Genomic DNA, 8,159 nt, shown 5'->3' with positions numbered 1-8,159 from the left:
TAGTACTCTTCTTTTTATATGCTCCCAAGTATGAGATTATATAAAGGACTCAGAGTCTGCAAGACTGGTTCTGGAAACCCAGCTTTGCCATGGACCACTGTAGAACTTTAAGTTAAGCAACTTTATTTCCTCCCACCAAATTTTTTTCATCATGAAATGAAAGGATTGAATTAAGTAATCTGAAGTTTCTTCTAGTTCTAACACTGAATAATGTTCTATAATATTCTATAATAAGGACCAATCCAGAAAAATGTTATAAGGTAGTTTTCAATTCTAGGCCTAAAATACTTAACTTCATAAGTAATAATGTGAAAAGAAAATTTTCATTATAAAACACGTAAGATCTATTCCTAATTTTACTCCCTTAATATTTGCCTTCTTATTGCAGATTACACCCCCCCCAGAAATGTCTCATTTTTGCAAACTAGCATGTATTTTGTTTCATGACAATTTGCTTCCTATAAAGAAATTACATTATCAAACTTTACCACTCATAGTTCAACGCATTTTCCTCTTTAATATAAAGGTTATTTTACTTCAGAAAAGTACAAATCTTTTAATTAGAAAACAATTGAATGATGTCTTATATTGTCTCATGGGGATAAAGAATTTCCCATTTATCAAGTACTTGGGGAGAAATCACAGTTGGGTTGAGGCAGTGCTCATTTCACTTAGTGAAAGTAACCTGATCCAACTAGAAACAGAAATGGGGAGAAGACTGTCCTTCTACGTAGATCTAAATGTCCAAACGATTCAGAACTGGTCAGCTTAAAGAATGAAAATCTGTGTATTACTTAGTTTTGCTGTGGTAACAAATGACTCAAGAATCTCAGTGGTTTGTAATGGCAAAGGTTTATTTCTTGCTTGTGTTACATGTTAGTTGCAGGTTGGCGGCAATGCTGTGCTGCCTCATGTGACTTATTCCAGGATCCAGGCTGAGGAGTAGCTCCCAATCTGGACCTACTACTCTCTGGCAGGGGGAAGGCAAGAGAGCTTATAAAACCACCTGATGGCTCTTGGAGCTTTTCCTTAGGACTGGCATACTGTCTGTTGTGATCATATTTGTTTAGCCAAAACAAATCATATGGCCAAACCTGAAGTCAACAGGACAAGGACATATACTTCCTGCACAGAAAGGTATTGCAAGTCACATGGAAAGGAGTGAGGATACAAACTCCTCTTACAAGGAAAGGGCCAGGGAGTAATTAGGAATAATGATACTATCACCATCTGCTTTCTGAGTCAGAAATGTTTATTTTTCTTTCTTCTACATGCAATATAGACTGGTAAATCTGGTTCATGTTTCTCTTTGCTAGCTTGGTAAACTCCATGAGGACAAGGCTATGTCTACCTTACTAATGTATCCTTAGCGTTGTGCTTGAAACATAGTAGCTGCTCAAAAATATTGTTTAATTAATGAACGAAGGAATAAACTGAAATAGCCTGAATGAATAGCATATTTCCTTTTTGTGTGGAAGGGGACAGGGAAAGTACCCATGAATTGATGACAGGCTCCATAAAGCTGAAGCAGGGCTCAGAAGTAGATTTAATGACCTGGGCCTATGAAAGACACTAGGTTTTTCTCTGAGCTGACACGACTGTGTTCTGTAGAACTGGGGAGAAATCAATTTGATTAAAATGAAGCTTATGGTTTGTAGTGCTATTTAGAGCTGATTAATGATGAACTCCTCTCATCGGAAATGTAATACCCTGACGTTCTTTCCTGCTTTGCAAATAAGTTTCCATGTAGCCGGCTGACATCTCCTTAACAAACCCAGAAGACAGAAAGCTTTCTTGGCCAACTTGCCCCTCATTAAACTTCAGTACCCACCCACTCACAAAGAAATCTTTGAAATTAGTACATGAGAGTTTTCTATTTTGATGGCTTGATGCTATTCGGGAGAAAAATAAGATTTTATCCACAAGATGAAAAGAAACTGCCATTATTTCAAGAGAAACACTGTCTTTGTGATACCTTGAATTTTAAGGCATTTTCCTCCCACTTTTTTCTGAGCTTTTGAATATGTATGAATCATCAATATATCCAGGGAGGCAGGAATCACCATCGCCTTTGTAATGATGATAATGCCAAGGGAGACAAAATGACTTGCTGATGGCAGAGTGAGTCAGCAGCGAGTCAGCAGCTGAGTCAGAAGCAAAGCCCTGGTTTCCTAATTAGCAGGCTGGCGGTCTTAATGCCCAGGCTTCTGTCTTCATCTCATGTCCCCTGGCACTGCTGGGGCAGCTTGGAAGGGTGATATTATTATTCTGCTTTGTTGCAGCTCTGGTGGGTTCCTTCTGCCTCAATGTATTTGCTAACAAAAATTACACATTAGTAATCCTGAAAACTAGCAAAAGAGAGGGTGGGAATGAAGTAATGCAGATGCATATTCATATATCATTTGCCATGTCATTATAGCTCCTTTGAGTACACAAATTCTGACGGCAGCACATAGCCAGAGCACGTACTCTGCAAATGCCATGTAGCCTGAAAAGTCAGTGTGTGAGGGCAAGAGAAACAGAGAGCTCCGAAATGTTAGTTCATTTCCTTCCCACTTTTTTTAAAAACTTCTCTCTCTCTTTATACGTGAGGACAGTTGAAACACAAAGAAGGTTTGCTGCTGGCCACTTTGACCAAGCCAGAAATGCACTTCTCCTATTATTATGCTATAATAATTAGTTCATTCCCATTACACCCCTTGGCTGTTCAATCCTGAATGAAGGAAGGAAAATTTGTAGTGGAAAATAGGAGGCTCTTTTTGCATTCTTATTACAGAGCAGGAAAATGAGTGTCATGTTTCCTCCATCATCAATTTCTTTCTCTCTACTGGATCTTTCCTGCCAATAATTAAACATGTGTTATTTCAAAAGAAGGAAGGAAGGAACTAATGAACGAACGATCTTGACCCCACTTCCTACTCCAACTATGCCTAATTTTTCTCTTTCATTTTACAGCAAAACTCCTCAAAAGTGTGAGCTATACCAGCTGTTTCCAGTTTCTTCTCATTTTATCTTGAGCCCATTTCAAGCAGGCTTTGCTAAGATCTGTTCGTTAAATTGACTGTGTCACAGTTACTAATAAGCTCCATATTGCTAAATTCAGTGAGTGATCAGTATTCAGTGTTTGGTCATCTTAATTGACCTTTCTGCAGCATTTGACACAGTTGGTGGTCCTTCTTCCTCTAAATACTGTTTTTCGATTTGTTTCCAGGATGTCTTACACTTTTAGTTTTCTTCCTACCTCATTGCCCACTCCTTCTCAGTCTCCTTTGCTTACTTTTCCTTATCACCCAGATATTAAAACACTGACACGCTAAAGGGTTCAGTACTTGGTCTTCTTCTCCCTTCTAAACTCATATCTTTAAAAATGTTCCATATTGAATAACTCCCAAATGAGTTACCTCCAGCCCAGACATCTCCTCTGAAATTCAGGCTAATATTGTTAATTGCAATGCCATTCTTCTAGTTTCTTAGACCAAATCCTTAGAGTGATTTTTACTCTGTTTCTTTCACACACTAAATCCAAATCCATCAGCAAGCAAATCCTTTCAGCTCTACCTTCAAAATATAGCATATCCGGAATCTTACCATCTTTCATCACCTCCACACTGCCAGTACTCTGGTCCTTCATTATTGATATAGCATCCTAACTGATCTTCCTGCTTCCACCTTTGTTTTCTTTCAGTCTCTTCTCAGCACAGCAGTGAGAATAACCCTGTCAAGACTGAAGCCAGCTCATGTCATGGCCCTGCTTCAGAGTCTTCCAGTGAAAGGGGGGAAATTTTTTAAACGTTTCGAAAGGCTTCTAATATTACTCCAAGTAAAAGCCAAGGTAAATTGATACAGGGTCTAGCCTCCCATTACCTAACATCATCTCTTACTACTCTTCCCACTGCTCACTCTACTCCAACTGTTCCCAAAAATGTGCACCCGATATGGATCTGCCTAATGGCTTTGCACTTATCATTTTCTCTACCTGGGAAACTCTTCATCCAAATATCTACATGATTCACCCCCATACTACATCTGTGTCTTTATTCAACAGTTAACTTCTCACAATGGAATATTACTACTATCAAAAAGAATGAAATACTGCCATTTGCAGCAACATGGGTGGACCTAGAGATTATCATACTAGGTGAAGTCAGACAGAGAAAGACAAATATTATATATCGCTTATATGTAGAATCTAAAACATAATACAAATGAATCTATATACAAAACAGAAACAAACTCACAGACATAGAAAACAAACTTATGCTTATCAAAGGAGAAAGGGAGGGAGTGGAGGGATAAATTAGGAGTATGGGATTAACAGATACAAACAACTATACATAAAGTAGATAAGCAACAAGAGTTTACTGTATATCACAGGGAACTATACTCAATATCTTATAATAATCTATAACAGAAAATAATCTGAAAGAAAAAAATATATGTATATATAAAACCGAATCACTTTGCTGTATACCTGAAACTAACACAATATTGTAAGTAAACTATAATTCAACTGAAAAAAAAAACTTCTCCGTGAGGCCTTCTCTGGCTACCTGATATAAAATTTTTTAATTTCCTTTTTCTCTTTGTACTTATTACCACCTAGAATATTATATGTTTTATTTTTATGTTATTTTCTGTCTTTCTCCACTAGTCTCAGAGAGATAGAGATATTGCTTTTGTTTTGTTTCCTGCTGGCACATAAAACTTTATTCACGCTAGTGAACGAGTGACTGGATGAATGAATGAATTTGGTGGTAATAACTAATATTTTATGTAGGTAGCAATTAGCTCCTACTGAATAATTAACTATCCCCAAATTTAGTGATTTAAAACAACAACTATCTGGCTCATGATTTTATGGATTAATAATTTTGTCTGAACTCAAACTAGACAGTTCTTCTGGTCTTGGCTGGTCTAACTAATGCATTTTAGTCAGCTGCAAGTCAGCTAAGGAGTTTTCCTTCTTAGACTTAGCTCGCTGTCAGCAAAGAAAACATTGGCAACTAAGCCACATGCCTGTCATCATTGAGAAGGCTAGTCCGAACTGTTCACCTGGGACCCAGACAGGGTTCTGAGAGAGAGCAGAAGTGTGCAAGGTCTCTTAAGACCTAGGCTAGGAACAGCCACAACATCGTTTCAGCCACATTCTATTGATCGAAGAAAGTACAAGAATAGCCCAGATTCAAGGAGTGGGTAAATAAAATCCTCCTTTTAATGGAAGGAGTTACAAAATCACGTTGCAAAGAGACATGGATACGGGGAGGGGGGTGATTTCAGCCATTTTTGCAAACAATCTAAAACTGTAGGCTACCAAGAGAAGATCAGAAATCCTGTCCAGAGAGCTTTCTGAAACAGAAACAGATGACCAACTCGACTGAGTGGTTCAGCCTAAAACAAGAATTAAGAATCTCTCAGTATCCATGTATCTTTCAACAAGATCAACCTTTCTATTTAAGTAATCTATCTTCCACTTTTTACGTCATTTACGACTCAGGATCGATATTGTGAAACAGCGTAATAGAAAAGAATAAGAACAGTGATTTTTAACACTGAGTATTCCATTTTTAGATTCATTTCTTTCTGTACACATTTATGTGGGAGACAATTCTCCATGGGTCTCTCATGTTTCTACAAGTCTTCTGAGCACTGTAAGTTTTCATTCTGGACCATCTTTTCAAGTACATTTATATAGCAAATGGCTTTGGAAGATAAAGATACTCCTTCCAGAGCAAAGAGCAGGTTTGTTTACTCTCCAGTGTAATAAAGATATTATCTCCTTCTAGGAGATATTGGAGATATTATCTCCTTCAGTCAGGTTTGTTTACAGCCCACTGTAAAAGATTCTGGTTCCCTGAACTCAGTGTTCTTCAACTGTGACATAAACACACTACATGTACAGAATTCACCTAGGACCACTCCATATTGCCCCCATGGAACTTGAGGGCAAGAGGAACTGACGCGAGCATGAAGATCATACTGGCTACTGTGCTGTGAAAAATAAAGTCCTTTGAATCTGACCCAGTAGTCTTTTTGTTTTCTGCCAGTATTATGAAATGTAGCAAGCTAACTGGTTAGCTTGCAAGTATGGTAAAAAAAAAAAAAATCCCAGAACTTTCACAGTTCTTAATTTTTAAAAAATAATTTGCATTCTTTAAATAATTATACATTTAAATCATATGGGCACACACCAGGTTGTTTACAAATATGGTGAACATAAAAACATCATCACTTTTCTTTGAGTCTCTACAGTATAATCTATTATGGTTTGGCTACTTACGGGAACAGATATCTTACATGAAAGTGAACTGTTCTAGATTTTTTCTGCATGTAGTTTACTCTCCAAAATAATGTGCACTTTTTAAAATCACAAAGTTCCACAAAAGTAAAACTTCTTGTTTAAAAAAAAATGCCATTTTCACTTCAGCAGTACACATACTAAAGTTAATATGATACAAAGAAGATTATCAAGGTTTGTACTCAAGGATGATATGCAAATTTATGAAATGTTTCATATTTGGAGGAAGAAAATGAATAAAAGAATGTCTTGATAATATAAATAAATATATAAAATAATATACAATATAAAATAATAAATATATAATATAATATAAAAGAATAAAAAGAAAAAGGAAGATTAAACAGTTGGGTTAAATATAAAACTAATAATAAGGTGGTAGATAAAAGCCAAATATATCAATAATCATTTTAAATGCAACTGATGTCCTAATTAAAAGACTAAAATTGTCAAAGTGGATTAAAAATTATATGTTTTTTGGGCTTCCCTGGTGGTGCAGTGGTTGAGAATCTGCCTGCCAATTCAGGGGACACAGGTTCGAGCCCTGGTATGGGAAGATCCCACATGCCGCGGAGCAACTAGGCCCTTGAGCCACAACTACTGAGCCTACGCGTCTGGAGCCTGTGCTCCACAACAAGAGAGGCCGCGATAGTGAGAGGCCTGCGCACCGCGATGAAGAGTGGCCCCCACTTGCTGCAACTAGAGAAAGCCCTTGCACAGAAACGAAGACCCAACACAGCCAAAAATAAATAAATAAATAAATAAATAATAAAAATAAAGGAATTCCTTAAAAAAAATTATATGTTTTTTAAGTGGAAATCAAGGGGCACTTATATTAAATAAAAGGACACAGATGTTTAAAAGTAAAAAAGATGATGAAAGACATACCATTTAAGTAGTAATCAAAAGAAAACTGGTATAGCTATAATATGATGATGAAAAAAAGACTTTATGGTAAGAAATATTACTGGAGAAATATATGTGCATCACATAATAATAAAAAGTCAGTCCAAAACCCCACCTGAGGGACATTCTGCAAATACCTGACCAGTACTCTTCAGAACTGTTAAGTTCATCAAAAACAAGAAAAGTCTGAGAGACTGTCATAGCCAAAAGGAGTCTAAGGAGACATGATAAGCAAATGTAATGTGGTATCCTGGATGAGATACTGGAACAGAGAAAGTACATCAGAGGAAAACTAAGGAAATATGAATAAAGTACGGTGTTTAGTCAATAATAATGAATCAATATAGGTTCGTGAATTATAACAAATGTACCATTCTATTATAAGATTTTAATAAGAGGGCATCCTGGATGGGATAAGTTCTCGGTGCTTATCTTCCCAATTTTTCTATTAATTTAAAAGTATTCTAAAATGAAAATTTCATTGAAAAAATATATAACATAGATAATTTATATCTAGTATTTAAAAAAACTAAAAATCCATAAAAAGAAGACAATCCAAAAGAAAAATGAACAAAATACTTGAATATATACTTACAAACAGAGTATCCAAGTGGGGAAAAAAATAAGAAAACTTGCCCTATCTCGTTAGCCCTTCAGGTTATGTAAATCAAAATCACAGTATAATATCACTATCCACCCATGAGAATGATTAAAATGAAAAAGACAAAAGCAAGTAGCTGTTCCCAAGGGTTAGAGCAACTGGAACTTTCATACGTTGCTGCAGGAGTGTTATTGGCATAACACTTGAAAAAGTGTTTACTAAAACTGAATATACACATACTGTATGATGCAGTAATTCCACTCCTCCAGTATATACCATCAAAATGCTTACATATACTCACCAAAAGACACATATGTGAATGTTCATAACAGCACTACTTGTAATAACCCCAGTTGG

The 8,159-nt window shown here is 36.3% G+C and overlaps 1 non-coding gene across 1 annotated transcript; it reads left to right on the top strand.

Annotated features, from left to right (window-relative positions):
- The first annotated feature begins 6,415 nt into the window (after nt 1-6,415).
- On the top strand, nt 6,416-6,518 carry LOC137757506 (U6 spliceosomal RNA). Its single transcript, XR_011072353.1, has one exon. It is a non-coding gene; the product is annotated as a U6 spliceosomal RNA (small nuclear RNA).
- Nucleotides 6,519-8,159: the final 1,641 nt, after the last annotated feature.

The sequence above is a fragment of the Eschrichtius robustus genome, chromosome X, assembly GCF_028021215.1.
Source record: "Eschrichtius robustus isolate mEscRob2 chromosome X, mEscRob2.pri, whole genome shotgun sequence".
In the NCBI taxonomy this organism is placed as follows: Eukaryota; Metazoa; Chordata; class Mammalia; order Artiodactyla; family Eschrichtiidae; genus Eschrichtius; species Eschrichtius robustus.
This window is presented reverse-complemented; position numbering and strand designations above follow the sequence as displayed.